Source organism: Artibeus jamaicensis, unplaced genomic scaffold, assembly GCF_021234435.1.
Source record: "Artibeus jamaicensis isolate MK-2021 breed Jamaican fruit bat unplaced genomic scaffold, CSHL_Jam_final contig_60, whole genome shotgun sequence".
Taxonomy (NCBI): Eukaryota; Metazoa; Chordata; class Mammalia; order Chiroptera; family Phyllostomidae; genus Artibeus; species Artibeus jamaicensis.
Window position 1 is genome coordinate 10,706,315 of NW_026521900.1, and position 18,059 is coordinate 10,724,373.

General features: G+C 44.0%; 1 protein-coding gene and 1 pseudogene across 1 annotated transcript in view; one reads left to right on the forward strand and one right to left on the reverse strand.

Annotated features, from left to right (window-relative positions):
• LOC119060028 (zinc finger protein 182) overlaps positions 1-18,059 on the reverse strand; it is a 104,618-nt gene that overhangs the window by 84,080 nt on the left and 2,479 nt on the right. The gene's annotated exons all lie outside the window — the stretch shown is intronic.
• On the forward strand, positions 17,084-17,190 carry LOC119060434 (uncharacterized; annotated as a pseudogene).

Sequence of the window (18,059 nt, forward strand, 5' to 3'; positions counted from 1 at the left end):
ATATCTTTATAGTCAATTAATATTTGACAGAGGAAACAAGCACCTACAATGGGCTAAAGATAGTTTATTCAATAAATGGTGGTGAAAAAATTGGACAGATAGATGCAGAAAAATGAAACTAGACCACTTTCTTTTCTCTTTAAATACTTTAAAAAATTTAATTGTTGTTCAAGTACAGTTTTCTGTCTTTTACTCCCATCCCAGCCCACCCCCACTAGACCACCTTCTTATACCACACACAAGAATAAGTTCAAAATGGATCAAAGTCTTAAAATTTAGACCCGAAACTATAAAAATTATAGAAGAAAATATACGCAGCAAAATCTCAGACATTGCTCATCAAAATTTTTTATCGGGTATAACTCCCCAGGCAAGGGAAACAAAAGAAAAAATAAACAAATGAGATTTTGTCAAACTAAAAAGTTTTTGCACAGCAAAGGAAATAATCTACAAAATAAAAAGACAACCCACAGAATGAGAGAACATATTCACCAGTAGATCTGAAAAGGGGTTAATATACAAAATTTATGAAGTACTCACAAAACACCAAAAAACCAAACGACCCAATTAAAAAATGTGCAAAGGACCTGAATAGAGAGTTCTCTAAAGAGGACATACAGATGGCCAATAGACATATGAAAAGATGCTCAACATCACTAATCATCAGAGAGATGCAAATAAAAACCACAATGAGATACCGTCTCACACCTGTCAGACTGGCTATCATCAGTAAAGCAAAAAAAATAAATAAGTGCTGGCAAAGATGTAAAGAAAGGGGAACCCATTTGCACTGTTGGTGAGAATACAGATTGGTGCAGCCACTGTGGAAAGCAGTATGGAGGCCCCAGCTGGTGTAGCTCCGTGGCTTGCATGTGGGCCTGTGAACCAGAGGGTCGCTGGTTCGATTCCCAGCCCAGGGCACATTCCTGAGTTGCAGGCCAGGTCCCCAGTGGGAGGATGTGTAAAAGGCAACCACACTTTGATGTTTCTCTCCCTCTCTTTCTCCTTCCCTTCCCCTCTCTCTAAAAAATAAGTAATCTTTTTTTTAAAAAAGAAAGCAGTGTGGAGATACCTAAAAACATTAAATATTTATCTGCCTTTTGACCCAGCAATCCCACTTTTGGGAATATATTCAAAGGAACCCAAAACACTAACTCCAAAGAGCATAAGCATCCATATGTTCACTGCAGCATTATTTACAATCCCCAGCATATGGAAGCAGCCCCAGTGTTCATCAGTAAATGAGTGGATAAAACAACTATGGGACATTTACACAATAGAATTCTACTCAGCTGTAAAAAAAAAAAAAGAAGAAAGAAAGAAAAAGAAAATTTTACTCTTTGGAGAACATTATGCTAAGTGAAATAAGCCAGTCAGAGAAAGACAAATATCATATGATTTCACTCATATGTGGAATGTAATGAACAAACTGAACTAACAAGCAAAACACAGACAGACTCATAAATGGAGAACAGATGACAGCTAAGCGAGGGGAGGTTAGGGGGTGAAGGGATTGATGAAACAAGAAAAAGGACTCGTGGACGTGGACAACAGTGCGGTGATTGCTGGGGGGCGGTAGGTATAAGGGGACTAAATGGCAATGGAAAAATATAATAAAGATTATGCATGTTAGCCCTGACCAGTGAGGCTCAGTTAGTTTGGCATCGTCTTGCAAAGTGAAAGATCCCTGGTTTGATTCCTGGTTGAGGCACATGCCTGGGTTGCAGGTTCAGTCCCCAGTTGTGGCACATGAACAATGTTTCTCATATTGATGTTTCTCTCCCTCTCTTTCTCTTCTCCCTCCCTTCCTGTCTCTCTAAAATAAAATTTGAAAAAAATAGTAACAGCCCTTGCTGGTATGGCTCAGTGGATTGAGTGCCAGCCTGTGAACCAAAGGCTCACTGGTTCAATTCCCAGTCAGGGCACATGCCTGGGTTGCAGGCCAGGTCCCCCAGTGGGGGGCATATGAGAGGCAGCCACACATTGATGTTTCTCTTCCTGTCTCCCTCCCTTCCCCTCTCTCTAAAAATAAAAATAAATAAAATCTTTTAAAAAATAAATGACAATGTTAGGCAAGAGTATCTGAGATCCCATTATTTTGCCCTGGTCAGGTAGCTCAGTTGGTTAGATCATTGTCCCAATATGCCAAGCCTGTGGCTTCAATCCCTAGTCAGGGCACATACAGGAATCAAACCAATGAATACATAAATGACTAGAACAAAAAATTGATGTTTCTGTCTCCCTCCGTTTCTCTCTCTCTAAAAATAAAATAAAGAAAATGCATTTAAAAAATGAGTTTTCATTCCCAAGTCTCTATGGCCCCAGGGGTGTCCAAACCTCAGTTTCTGTGATGGAAGCAACATCCAATCCCAAACGTCTGTGACCCCAGTGGTGTCCAAAACCATAGTCTCTGGCACAGTGTGTCTACATCCCAGTTTCTGTGGCTCCAAGACAGTATACTCTCTCAGTGTGACTACAGCAGCATGAAACTCCTGTGCCTGTGACTACTGGCAGGTTCACACTTCAGCCCAGGTGGTCCAGGGCAGGATGCCACCCACCATCCCTGTGATCAAAGAAATCTTCATACACCAGTGTCTATGACCACAGAGGTATCAACCCCCCACTCGGTGTGACCGGAGGAGTCTCCACACCAAATTATTCATGACCACAGGAGTAACCACCCCCGCCTGTGTGTTCTGAGAGGTATCTCTGCTCCAGTTGGTGTGACCCCAAAAGGGCCCACACCACAAGCAGTGTGACAATAGGGTTGTCCATAGTGGAACCTATTCTATTCCAGGACCATCTACACCACAGTCATTTGACTGTAGTGATGTCTACTCCCCTTTTCACATGTCCTCAGTCATGTTCTTATCCCTGTCCATATTACCCCAGGAGTGTGCAGACCCCACGTTTGTGACTCTGAGGGTGTCCAAAGTTGAGCCTGAAACCTAGAGGAAGTTGGAGCCAGCCCCAGCCAGAAATACATTGCTGAAGCAGCAAGGATGTGAGCAGTGAACCCACAGCTCTCTCTGTCCAGTCACCTGCCAGGGCTTCTCATTGGCCAACCCAGCTGGAATCCACTTGGGGCAGAACCTGGCTTTTGAAGTCCATACAGTCAATCTTCTGGGACACAGAGCAGGACAGGAAGGAGGGAGAGTGGATTGGAGGAACAAATAGAATATCTAACAGGTTAACTTAGTGTCTTCCAGTGTCTATTGAATAATATCAAGTATATAAGAGGTCCCAAAAGACAGGAGGACCTGTCTGTTATGTTCCTTTCTGTGTTTCTAGCAGCTAAAGCAGAGTCTGGCACACAGCAGGTTCTTTAAAAATATTTGTTGAAAGGATAAATGAAGCAAAATAATAGATATAAAAGTATAATATAAAGTAAAAGGATAAGTCACAGATTAGGAGAAAATGTATTATGTGGCAAAGAACCCATATCCAGAATCAAGAATTCCCACAACTTAACAATACTAAAACCAAGAACCAATTTTTAAAAAATATTTGAACAAACACTGTATGGAAAGGGAAATATAGATGGCAAACAAACATGTGAAAAGATGCACAACATCCTTAGTTATTACGAAAATGCAAATTAAACCATATTATCTTTATATGCTTATTAAAACTGTAACCAAGCAAACCGGAGCTCAGCCACATGGCGTGCTGATACATGACCCAACAATTAGTGTTGAAGAAAACAGGTTTTTGTTAACAGGATTCCAACCTCAGGGTGGGGATCTGAGTGTACTCCTGCTTAGAGCCCTGTTCTCTCACAAAACCCAGCACTCCCCTTGCTCCCCAAATGGCTAAAAGCCAAAACCATGCCCAGAAGTTCCCCATATGCTTATCTGTTCTTAAGCTGGCTGCACAAACAGGTCTCCGTCCCCTCTGTAAGGTGTTCTTGTGGGTTTCAGAGTCACCAACTTCTCGCAGCAGCTGTCTCCTTCAGAATCTGGAGTGTGTTGTCCTCAGCCTTCATGTAGTGGTTCAGGGAAACTTGTGCCGTGTTACACTGGATTATGGTGAAATCCAGGGAGGCACATGTCCCAAGAGAGTCAACTTCTCTGTACGTCCTTCAGAGAAGCAGAAGTCTGCATTCCCGGTCACAGTTCAGTCTGTGCTTGGTTAGGCAGTTCCCCGCGCAGCTTTGTAAGCTCTGCTGGGTGCCCGCACAGCTCCATCGGCTCTCTCCTTACTCCTTTCCTCCCGCACGGCTTCTCCTTCCTCTCTCTCAGCCTGCATAGCTTCTACTACTTCACTGCAGACTGCATAGCTGCTCCTACCTATCTCAGCTTCCCCGCTTATTTTAAATTCTCAGCCCAGAAGATCCTATGTGACTTCATATGCTGCTCCTCCTCGGATGTGTCACTTTTGCCAGTTCCCCCATATCTTTTACCTTCTTTTGGCCGCTATCTTTAGTCAGGACAAGAGTTCCCCAGGACACAGGGGCATCCACCTCCCCTGGCTATGTCACAAATCACTAACTATATGCTAAGTACACCTTTTGCCCTAGGCAGCAGCACAGCTATTAACTTGCCCTTGTTATGGAAAGTATCTTAAGTGCCCTATCATCCACTTCTCCCTCCCCCCCCATTAAGGTTTATGAGGAATACACTCTGCTGTTTTCAGGAACCCTCACACTGCTCCCCATTACAGAATGGCAAAATTTAGAAAGACTGACCATGTTAGTGAGGATGCAACTTTCCTATGGTGCTGGTGGGGACGTTAAATGGTACAGTGACTTTGAAAAAACAGTTTGGCAGTTTCTCATTAAGTGAAACACATACCACATAAGCCATAAGTTCTAGGTATTTATCCCAGAGAAGCGAAAACTCATGTTTGCATAAAGTCTTGTACACAAATATTCATGGCAGCTTTAATCATAATTGCCCCAAACTGGAAACTACTCAAATGTCCTTCCACCAGCAACTAAATAAACTGATACACCCTTACTTATTACCCAGTAATGAATAACAAACTACTGATGCATGCAACGTAAATGACTCTCAAATTCTCAATGCTAAGCGAATGGAGCCCGAATAACAAGGATGTGTACTGTATGATTACATTGTATGGTATTCTGGAGAAGGCCAAACAATGGGAACAGCACACAGATCAGTGGTTCTCAGGGGTTAGGGATGAAGGGAGGGGCTGGGTTCAAAAGTGGCCGCAAATCTCTGGCTGGTGTGGCTCAGTGGATTGAATGCCAGCCTGCAAACTGAAGGTCACCAGTTCAATTCCCAGTCTGGGCACATGCCTGGGTTGCAGGCCAGTCCCTGGTTCCTGTGACATGTGAGAGGCAACTAATCGGTGTTTCTCTTGCACATCAATGTTTCTCTCCCCCTCTTTCTCCCTCCCTTCCCCTCTCTTAAATAAATAAATAAAATCTTTTTTTAAAAGTGGCCACACAGAGACTATTTTGAAGTGAGAGAACTGTTCCGTGTCCTAGTTGTGGTGGCAGTTAACCAACTATTTCATGTGTCAAGCTTCAGAGAACTGTACACTACAAAGGGGAAATTTTACTCTGTAAAATATACCGCAGTAAACGGGAGTGTTTTTAAGTGCAATACTTTGCACACAATAAAGAATTCTCTATGAGAGGGTTGTGATCATGCCTGTTGTTACTCCTCTTCTCCATGTGGTATCCGCACAGACAAGTCTCAGGAATGCCCCTGAGGTAAAGGAGGTGCTATGAGCATCCTGAAGCCATTTAAGGTAGTGCTTTGTTTGTGGACTGTTAGGACTTGAACTGTGTTCTCTCAAAACTCATATACGTCAGTCCCCTAACCCCCAATGTCACTGCATTTGGAGATAGGCCTTTAAGGAGATAATAAAGGTTAAATGATGAGATAAAGGTATACCCTAATCCGATAGGACTGGTGGCATTATGAGAAGAGGAAGAGACGCCAGTGTGTTCTTTCCTCACACACATGCACAGAGGAAAGGCCATGTGAGGACATAGTGGGAAAGCAACCGTCTACAAGCCAGGAAGAGTCCTCACCGGAAATCAATCCTAATGGCACCTTGATCTTGGACTTCCAGCCTCCAGAACTATGAAGAAATAAATACGTGTTGTTTAAGCCACTCAGTCTATGGTATTTTGTTATGGCAGCCTGAACAGACTAACACATTGCATCTCAGTTTCAGGTCTGAATTCAGGAGTCTCTTTTTGGCCATGTGTGAAGGCAGCAGGTGTACAAGTGAAAGAAGGGAAAATCTGACACACCTTCCTTGTCTAGTTGAAAGTAGCTCTAGAGCTCAGAGAGGGGTGTGCAACCCTGGGAAACCCAAAATGAAATCCACAGCACTTCCATGGATCGGACTCTGGGACTTTGTCCACAGAACATCATGGACCATGGACCACAGTGCAGTGAGTAAAGTGAATAAGAATTGTTTGGGAAGATTTGAGAATGGGTCTGCCTCTAAAGCTCTGCCCAAACCTGGTTCATGTCAGGTCATTTTCCCATGGAATACGTATATAACTTTAGAGTCATCCATGCCTCAGTTCAGGAGAGTAGCTGTAATGGTGTCATCTCAGGCCTGGTGGAAGCCAAAAAAAGTGGCAAATGTCTGAGTCTCAGATGACAGGTGACAGATGTTAGGGGAAGCTGGGGTGAATCATGGTCCACAGCCCACATCACACAGGAAAGTTCTGCCAGATGCAGAACCTGGGAGCAATTACCAATGAGGCAGGGTTGGAGAATGAGAGTCTCAAAGGGTAATTGGGTGTACACGTCTGCATGGAGGAGTGTGCACACATGTGTGCATCCCAGCATGTGTAAAAGTGTGTGCATGATGTCCTTATGCTTGTATGTGCACATTTATGATGCATTCACTCATACAGGCATGCATATGTGGTATGCATATGTGCATTCAGGCTTTGCTGGTCTGGATGTAATGTCATTCTTATGGAGATGAACCCAGCAGGTACATAGCAGCCTATACCCTAACAAGAGTTTTGTGAAAAGTAATTGTGCATATGCATGAGAATGTGCTTATGAATGAGATTCCATGTTCAAACACTTATGGCCAGGGGGTGCAAGCCTGAGTGTTTGTGTCTGTGTGTATACATGAGTGCCCCAAGGTGTACATGTATGTTGTATGCTAGTGCACAAGAGCAAGGGGTACACATTAGCCTGGGCTTGTGTGTCTAGTGTCTGTGCCTATATATCCTGGCTGACCATGCATGTGCAAGTGTGAATGTACAGGTGCACACGTGGGGCTGGGCATGGGTATTGGTACATGTGTACTCCTGAGAGCCTGCCCCTGGGCATGTGTGTGGCATGGGTCCAGGTATTTCCAGGGGCCCAGACTTGGATATCTGTACTAATGTCTCCTGGCAGGGGTGTTCATGAATACATACATGTGTGTGCATGAATGCACAAGCATCCAGTAGCCTGGTTGCTTGTGACCACGGTGTTTGCGTACAGGCACCTCCAGGCAGCCATGAATGTGTATGTGCATGAGTGCGGGTGTGTCCACGTGCTCAGGCCTGGGCCCCTAGGTGCTGGTAAATGTGTGTGTGTATGCACAAGGGCAAATTTGTCAATGGGCCTGGGGCCTGGGTCTGGGTGTTTGTGCACATGGGTCCTGTATGAATGTACATGTATGTGTGGACAGGTGCAGTTGTACACATGGGCCTGGACCTCATTATCTATGTATACATAACTCTGGGTTCTCATGTATGTGTGTGTGCATGGTTTCGGGTGTGGCCATGGTTCTGGGTCAGGGCATATCCCCAGAGGCCCATCTATAGGTGTGCTCATGTGTTCAGATGTGCCTATCTGTGGGCCTGGATCTTGGAGTTTGTGCATATGTCTCTTTGGAAGTCCACATATGGCATCTGTGCATGCATGTGTGGCAGTGTGAAGGGGTGGGTATGCAGCTTCAATTCCACCTACACCTAGATGGAACTGTAAAGACATGCAAGGAATTCACTTCCTCTAAGAATCCAGGTTTCAACAGAGCCAGGGGAGCAGAAGTCAAGACCCCTTTGATTTTCTCAAACTTTGTTACTTGGGATAAGGCCGGAGCTTGTAAAACTCCCCTCCCTTCATTCAGCCCCATGCTCCCAACTCGAGTACTGTGCTGGACTCTGTGGCAACCCAAAGATAATGTGGCCAGACTCCAGACTCCAAGAAAGATGAGCAATGCTTATAAGCCATCATTATATGAAGGAGAAATGCCAGAAAACTGCTCAGAGCAGGGAGAAGAGCCTCAGGTAAGGCTTTGGGGGTGGAGAGGGTGGGGAGATAAGTAGAGGCAGGGAAAGGAGCCCACAGCAATAAGGTAGGGAACCTGGACATGCAGGGATGGGAGTAGGGAGAAGGAAGTGAAGGCAAAGAAAACTCAAAAGGCAAAAGCCTGGATGTGGCACAGCAGTTTGTTTGGTCAGGAAGCTGCCTGTGGTTCTTTCATCACTTGTAAGAGACTGAGTGCCCAGGCCTGGAAGGGGCCCAGCAATGAAGGAGTGTTGGTGGCATGGGGAGTCATCTCTCTATCTCGAGAGCAGGCAGCCTACACTTAAGAAGATATTTAAGGTTCCATGGACCACAGGGGCCTAGGGTAAGCCAACTACCCTTTCGAGGCCTCAGTATTCCTTGCTGCCAAATAGCTCACCTGTCTGTGGCCCAGACCCGGGGGAGCATTTATGCTAAAAGAGTAGCTCACAAGTAGTGAGCAGGCAGGTCCTTCCTCCCCAAGAATGCACTCCTCTGCCACCTCCTCCCTCTTGCTCCTCTGCCACCTCTGAGTCCTCACAACCTGCCCGCAGGAGCAAGGCTTAGAAATGGGCTGGGGGAGCCATGCCCACTGACCCATCAGCAGCAAGAAGGCCAGACCTGGTAAGGACACGACCCTGGGCTTGGAGGGGGCACATCCATCATTAGTCCCAGTCCCCCACCAACCCACTCAGGCATGGCAGGGGAGGCACAAGGAACCCAACTCTCCTCCTTGCTCTGACTGAACAAAGGATGACTGCTGCTCCTGAATTCCAAGTCTGACCCAGATATAAAACAGACTTGGGGAAAGCAGAGGGGTCTCTCCTTCCCATCTCAGTACCCCAGCCTGCCCAGCTTCACCACCCAAAAGCCCCTCAAGTGTAGTGTCAGGACCCTTCTGTGCCTTCGCCTCAACCCCAAGCCAATGACTTTCTTTTAGATGTTCCTGGGGGCCACCACTACTGACTGTGAATGTCAGGCAGCATCAGGCCACTGTGACAACTGCACAGACTGTGCCCTGACAAAGGATGCCTTGCCAAGGAGAAAAGTGGGGGCAGAAATGCAGCCCCAGCTTCTCTTGCATTTTAGGGCTGCATTCATCAAGAGGAAGGGGCCTCTTTTTCTGAAGTTCACAAAAGCACTATGTGAGCGAGCTAGTGGCATCATTCAGCATTGAGATCTTTAAAGGCAAAAAAGGGCAGGAGATGAGTCTGAAAGTGGACATCCCCTAATGGGTAGGCACGCCTTAGCCCAGGGTGCCTCTGAGCCGGAAAAGTCTCAATCATTGTCTGGTTCAGCCCTAGGCATTGTCAGGAAAGACTCTGAAAGGCTTTTTAATGGGCAAAACTAGCCCCAGGTGTCCTTTCAATGGAACGTTGGTGTCTTTCCAGCTTATCTGATTCTATAAGCAGACCACATCTTTGTCTCTGGGCCTGTACAACACAAGAGTTAACTTGCAATATTCTAGTCATCTATTGGCAAATTCATTCAGTATCATGGTAGCCTATATATATATATCTGTTCTGCAGATTCTCCTCTGAGAATTAGTAATATCTTGCCAGTTCTTTCAATGATAAAAGGCCTAAGTAAGGTCTTTGACACATATTCGTTCTATATTTGTATGTAGCGATGTTATTATTTTGGAAATTATCCTTTAACTGAGTCTACCAGCTCATAGTACAGCTGAAGTCACCGTGGGGGCAGGGAGACTTACTTCAGTGTCTCTCAGGGGCTGGGACTGGGAGACAGAGCTGAATCCAGGCCATTCTGAGCTCTGCCCTGCTCCTGCAGGCAGGGGACTGTGCTTTGCACAGGATGTGGAATGGGGAGCTGTAACACATCCCCATTCTGAGGATGTGGAATGATCCCTTTGGGGTGAGGGCCCTCCCATTGGTTCCCAGCCTTTGTTCTGTACCTTTAATTCAGATCCAAGACACAGTCACATCCCCATCCCCAGTGGTAGTTTGGGTAGGTTTATTCAGGATATATAGCTGCTGAAATATCCCCATTGCCATCCTAGACGCTAGGCTGGTGACACCTATGGGAAAGGCTTTATTCTTGGGTGGATTGTTTGAACTGCTGAGCCTCCTCAGTTTCCTTATTAATAATATGCAGACAGTTATGGTTCCTGCCTGACAGTGGTGTGGGGAAGAGTAAATGAGATAGCGGACATGAAGCTCTTTAAATAGCTTGGTATAGAGTAAGCACTCAAAAAATACAGCTGTCAGTCATTAGGTGTATTTGCTTTACAGATATTTAGTGGAAGACGTTTGGGAAAGGATACTTGGGACTGCTGGGTGCTGGCCTAGCAGGACCCAGCTGCTCTATCCTTGGCTAAGACATTCAGCAAAGCTTCCTGGATGATGAATCAGTGAGTCAGATCTCTGGCCAGTGAGGATATGCCTGGCCTACTGTCTTTGGCACTCCATGTTCCCATCCCTGGGACCCTGGGACCTGGAGGACAAAGGAGGAAGAGCATAAGAAAAGGTGAATTCTGCCTGGCTGGTGTAGCTCAGTGGATTGAGCACGGGCCTGCGAACCAGACAATCGCGGTTCGATTCCCAGTCAGGGCACATGCCTGGGTTGCAGACCAGTTCCCTGCAGGCCAGTTCCCAGCAGGGGACCTATGAAAGGCAACCATACATTGATGTTTCTCTCCCTCTCTCCTTCCGAAGATAAATAAATAAAATATTAAAAAAAAAAGAAAAGGTGAATTCTTACAGGTAACTGTGTGGTGCCATGGGGGCAGTCATTTCTAAGGGCCTTGGTTTCTCCATCTGCACAATAGGCACTTTGGAGCTAGAAATTGCTGACTTTGCAGCCACCTTTGACAGAAGAACAGATGGTCTCCAAAAGTACTAGAGCTGGAAGCTAAAGCTCTCCCAGGCCAGGCCCTGCTTCTGGAGACAAAGCACAGCAGACAAGAAGGGGAAAGTCACTCCCTTCCGTAACATAGGAAGTTACCTAGCAGGTTGAAAGGGAGAGTTGGCCAAGAGCCCAGATGCCTGAGTTTCTTGGCTAAGGAGGAAAACACTTGTGATCCAGGCTTGCCTGAAGAACTTGTAGGGGCCAAAGGACTAGACTGAAGACCTGAGGGGTCCCAGACTCCTGGCTGTGGCATCGTTCTGACCTCAGAGATCCAACCTTAAAAATGAGCAAATAACTCCACCAGGGAATGAAAAGGTGGGAAAGTAGATGTAATCTTCAGAGATCTGTGGGTTATAAGTGACAGAAGTACAATTCCAACCAACTGAAGGAAAAGAGACATAGGTAACTGAAGGGAGAGAGAGCATGGGGCATGCACCCCACATCTAAGGACCCTACTTCTCACTGGAAGTGGGCTCGGCTATTTGATTGGCAGCTTCACCTTCAGTGGGCCCTCCTCATGTAGTGGCGGGCCCTCCTCATGTAGTGGCCACCTTACCTCCACCTGACAGCTAGGAGCCCCAAGGTATAGAAATAGCTCTTTCCCTGTAGTCCCAGCTTTAGGTCATGTGGCTGGGTTTGGCTCTCCTGACTCTGTACTCAGGATGACAGATCGCTCTGGTGGACTGTGTTAGTCACAGGTCCACTCCTAGAGTTTTGGAAGAGCCGGAAGGACTTAGCCCTGTAAGAACTACATGCCCTGGGATGGGGCGTGGTATGTCGCCAAAAGAAAATGGAAGGTAGTGTTTAATAGAAGATGGAAGGGGTACTTAGATGAAAAAGGAACACCTGCCTACTACAGTAGACCACCACTGTATCCTTAAATGAAATCACTGGCAGCTTTTGTCCCTCTCTGCCCACCATTTGGAGGTCCTCAAGTTTATGCAGTAAAGTTACCTCATCTCTCTCAGCCACCAGAAATTTGATCTCCTGTGACAGATTAAAAGGTAATATAGTAAAATGTCAATGTCTCCCAGAAATGGTTAAATATCTTTGTGAAAGAAGGCAACGCCTCACTGGAAGTGGTAGAATTAATCTAATGGTGGAATTTAGGGCAGTATGACAAAAGGCCCCAGGAGGTCTCTGGGGAGACTTCCAAGTACGCAGTGCACCTAATAGCACAAAGGCTGCCCAGGAGGTAATAAAAAGCTCCTTCTCATCTTAGATGTCCATTCAAGGCTGATGGCCCTCCCAGGAATGTCAGCGCTCTAGGCTCTTCTACTCCGTTCCTCTGAGGGATCTATCTGCCCGGCTGTCAGCTTCTCACTGCAGCTCTGCTCCAAAGTCGTTGTGTAGTTGTGTATTCATCAAGCATCAGTTTGTAACATCGAGGGAGGATCTTTCTAAAGAGGGAAGTTTATTCTTCTGGACTATTACAGATTATTCTATGTAGGAGGGTCAGAGGGTCATTTGTGTAGCTTGGACAATGTTCATGTTCTGTCTGTATTCAGATGTGATTATAGAGTAGTCCTGATTTTGTCTCAATATATCCCAGTCGCAGAGTGGCCTTGTCCGAAGCTGATGGTCTATGAAATTGTTCACGTTCACCAGGAGGATACCAAAGCCTGGCTGTGAGTGCAAGGCCAGCTCCTGGATGTGGAGGCTGCTTTTCTCTTTCCCAGTGTGTTCCTAAGGAGACGGCTTTGAGCAGATTTTCTGGGAAGCCTGGGATCCCACAAAGAAACAAATACTTCACTGGTCAGGTGCCTGAGTTGTTTGGAGCGTTGTCTTACACAGCAAAAGGTTGCAGGTTTGATGCCTGGTGAAGGCATATACCTAAGTTGTGGGTTCAATTCCCAGTTGGCACATGTATGGGAGGCAACCAATCCATGATGTTTCTCTCCCTTTCTCTCTCTCTCTCTCCGTTCCTCTCTCTCTAAAATCAATAAAAACATACCCTCATGCCCTGACTGGTGTGGTTCAGTGGGTTGGGTGTTGTCCTGCAAACAGTGGTTCCTGGTTGGATTCCTGGTCAGAATGCATGCCTAAGGTTGACTAGATCCCTGGTTGGGGGAGTACAAGGGGCAGCCAATTGGTGTTTCTCTCATACATCGATGCTTTTTGCCCTCTTTCTCCCTCCATTGCTCTCGCTCTAAAAATAAATTAATTAATAAAATCTAAACAAATAAGCAAATAAACAAAAAGCCATATGCTCAGGTGAAGAAGATTTTTTAAAAAGAAACAAAAAAATGCTAACTCTCTAGAATCTCCTGTAGCCCAGACAGACAGGGTTTGAATCACAGATATCTCTCCATAGGTGCCCCCCACATGGCTTATTACTTGTGACCTCAGTTGCTACCTCTGTGAAATGGGCGGCTCTGATGGCAGCATCAGGGTGTAACCACTGGCAGAGGCTCCAACAGTGTTGGTAAAATTTAATCACTCAGCAAAAGCCAGTCTTTGTGAAGTTAAATCCCTCGATCTTAAAACCGACATGGCCTGGCTGGTGTGACTCGGTGGATTGAGCGCTGGCCTGAGAACCAAAGGGTCGCCGGTTTGGTTCCAAGTCAGGGCACATGCCTGGGTTGCGCACCAGGTCCCCGGTGAGGGGCACGTGAGAAGCAACCACACATTGATGTTTCTCTCCCTCTCTTTCTCTCTCCCTTCCCCTCTGTCTAAAATAAGTAAATTAAAACCAACATGGACTATTGAATGGTAGCAAGAAAGACTTTGGTTTCTCGTGTGAATAGCAGCTTTTCTTCTTTGTGTTTTTTATTTTACTGTTCAATTTTTCTTATATATATTTTTTATTGTTTATGCTATTACAGTTGTCCCAGTTTTTCTGTCTTTGCCTTCTACTCAGCCCCCGCACTCCCTTAGGCAATCCCCACACGATTATTCATGTTTATGGGTCATGCATACAAGTTCTTTGATTATTATCTTTCCTATACTGTACTTTACATCCCCATGCCTATTCTGTAACTACCAATTTGTACTTCTTTTTTAATATTTTATTTATATTTAGAGGAGAAGGGAAGGAGAGAAATATCAATGTATGGTTGCCTCTTGTGAGTCCCCCGCTGGAAACTGGCCTGCAACCCAGGCATGTGCCCTGACTGGGAATCGAGCTGTGATACTCTGGTTCGCAGGCCTGCGCTCAATCCACTGAGCTACACCAGCCAGGGCCCAATTTGTACTTCTTAATCCTTTCACCTCTTTCGCCCATCTGTCCAACTCCCTTCCATCTAGCAACCATCAAAACTTTCTCTGTATCTATAATTCTGTTTCTGTTCTTCTTGTTTATTTTGTTTTTTAGAATCAATTGTTGATAGATATATATTCCCATTTTATTGTTTATATTTTTTATCTTCTTCTTCTTAAAGAAGACCCTTTAACATTTCCTATTATACTGGTTTAGTGATACTCAGTAAAAGAAACAAAACACAACACAAAAAAACGACACATTGTATGATTTCATTTATATGAAATGTCCAGAATAAGCAAATCGATCTACGGAGACAGAAAGAGATTAGTGATTGCCTCAGACTGTGAGGGGTGGATGGGAAGTAACTGCTAATGAGCACAAAGTTTCTTTTTGGAATGATCAAAATGTCCTAAAATTAAACTATGGTGATTTTTACAAAAATCTGTAAAATATACTAACTACCATTGAATTGTACAACTACCACAGGTAAATTTTATGGTATGTAAATTATACCCCAATTTATCTACTTTTATAAATAAATACAGAAACTGACTTTAGCCTGTAAATTAAAAGAGGATTCTATGGGTCTCATATTGATACAAATAAACAAATGTATAAATAAATATGTGGGGAAGAAGGGAAAGCTGTTCCTTAGAGTAAAATCCCAGCTGTACATGTAAAAGAAAATCATTTGGCCACCATAATATTAGTAATTGCTTCAGGCAAGAATCACCAATGGATGCTAAACTAGTGAATGGAAGTTTGAAGAAAATGGAAGAGTTACATAGTCTCAAATTATGTCCCTACAAGATATTTATTAATTACAAAGGGAAATAGTGCCCTTGCTGGTGTGACTCTGGATTGAGTGCCAGCCTGCAAACCAAAGATTGCTGGTTCAATTCCCAGTCACAGCACATGCCTGGGTTGCAGGCCAGGTCCCTGGTAGGGGGCATGTGAGAGGCAACCACACATTGATGTTTTTCTCCCTCTCTTTCTCCCTCCCTTCCCCTCTCTCTAAAAAGAAATAAAATCTTTTTTAAAAAAGAAAACATCAAGATTAGGATAGTTAAGGGAGGACTGCAGCATTGCTCAGATTGAAGGAGACTGAAAAGACCTGATAACAGAATGCAGCTCTTGACCCAGGATTTTCTTTTCCTATAGAAAAATGTAATTTCAGGGGAAAAGGGGAAGGATTTACAGGAACTAGTATAAAGGACGCATGGACAACAACTAAGGGGGGTGGGAATGGGAGGGAGGTGGGGAGCACGGTGGGTGGGCTGGGATGGGAGTAAAAGACAGAAACCTGTACTTGAAATATAATTAAATAAAATAAATAAACGCTTACCAGCTGTAAGACCAAGATATAAAAATTAATTTTACTTGTACATACTATCAATGAACATCTGGAGATTGTAATTAAAAATACCATTAACCATAGCATTCATAAATGAGAAATGCTTAAAAATAAATTTAACAAAATATGTGCAAGATCTATATATTAAAATTATATGGATGAGAAGAGTTAAAGAAGACTCAAATAAATATCTAAATATCAAAAAAAAGAAAAATGTTATTGGCACACCCACTAAGATGGCTAGAATCAAGTCAGATAACAAGTGGAGATAACAATGTGGAGTTATTGGAACCCTCATACACTGCTGGTAGGAATATAAGAAAATGTCCTTGTTCTTAGGAAATTCATACTTAACTATTTTGTTGAAAGGGCATCATGACTGCAACTACTATCAAATAGTTTAGAGAATATATACATAGAAGTATAGATAAATAGATACAATATTATGAGACTTGACAATTTTTGCCAATCTAATAAGTGAAAAGGTGATCTTATTGTATTGATTTGCATCTTTTTAATTTTGGGAGGACCATTTACAATGCTCCAGAAACCATAATGCAAAATGACTACAAAGGCTATATTGCATTACTTGGCAGATATTTATTAAGTGCCCACTTGTCTCCTAAGCTCCAGTGATTAAAATATGAAGCACCACACCCAGTAGATGTGAAATGTATCAATTATTTTAATTTTGCATTTCCTGGATAATGAAAGAGATTGGTTTATCTTTTCATAGGTTATTCTTCCTGGCCACTTCAGGGAACTTCTGCTATTACCTATTCATGAGTTACCTATTCATGTCCACTGTCCATTTTCTGGTGTATTGTTTGTCCTTTTCTTATTGATTGGTAGATATCCTTTATACATCCTAGAATCTAGATACTAGTTCTTTATCACATACATCAAAAGACTAGATGGAAACAAGTCTGCGAAGCTCAGTGTGATGCATAGTGAGGATCTTTCGGTTTTAAACGTCATTTTGCAATTAAGGGAATATTTCTGGCATGGGCTGTGGGTCATTGTTGACTCTACTTGAGTATGTTTGAAAACAGAAAAAAATGAGAATGAAGTCTAATGCATAAAATGTATGCTGTATTCTGCTGTTAAGAAAAGGAACTACCAAAAAGAACAAAATAAATAAAAAGAGGAAAAGAAATTAGCATTCATGTATCTGGTGTATGTAATTTATTCATTGTATATATTCTTACTGGTTCAGTATTTTTCTTCTTATTGATTTTAGAGTGAGAGAGAGAAATATAGATTTACTCATTCATTGGCTGCATCTTATATGTACCCTAACCAGGGATCGAACCTGCAACGTTGGGGCATCCAGACGATGCTCTAACCAGCTAAGCTACCTGTGCAGGAAATAGTTTTCATTTGTAATACATGAATATTAATGAATGAGTTAAAACTCCATTTAACTTCACATTAATGTTTTTTTTAAAGAGGGGGGACTTTACAACTGCATTCGGGAACAACCTGGAGAGACTTTGACAGCTCAGGTCAGCATAATACCTGCAGCTGCCTTTCCTATAATAGCTCAGGAAAAAAAATAAAATAAAGAGGAGGGACTTACATATTTCTCTTCAATTATCACAGGTATTTCCAAGTAAAGAACTACTAATCCCATTCTTTTAACAGAAAGGTACACTAAAGCCCTGTGAGTGGGCAGGGCTTGCCCAGCTCCAGATACGCAGGTACTATTCTAATTAGAACCTGTTTTCCTTACCTCCTTAGGTCAAGGTAGGGTCTCAGCTTTACCTGGGCTTTCTTCTCCCTTACACTTCAGAGATAACCATGCAGTACGTGCACAACAGATGCTCCTTTGGAAAAATACGCCCTTCACCAGCCTAAGGACAGAGTAGAGTGCCCAGACACTGCACGGTAGGGGAGGCAGACAGCAAGTGTAGCATAAATCCTGTGTTGGTGCACATAGAGCCTGATACAAACTATCGTTGGGGATGCTCTAAAAGCTTCATAAATGCTGTGTCGGTCGGTGGTCCATACTAGCATTTCGGTTCACAGGGAATACTCACTAGTTGCTGGTTCACCCTTAATTCAGGGTGAAAAATTCAAGGACGGGAAATGAAGCAAACAAATCAGTTCTCAACAACCAGCAAAGACCTCACAAGGAGTCCCTAGGGGAAGCACAGATACCTAACCGGTGCTCCTCGGTTACATCGTCAATACTTACAAATGTTTCTAGCCTGTCCCTGGGGGTGGGGAGGATTGGAAATTCCTTTAGTTCCCTCAAAAGGATGGAATAGGAGAGACCTTAGCTTATTTTCCCATCTGTGATTCGGGAGTGTCGAAAGGACGTGCGCGGGTGAACAGTCAAGGTGAGCGGGCTTTCCCTCCTCCCTACCCCATCTTTCCCCTGTCAGCTTCCAAGAATTAGGAATCTGAC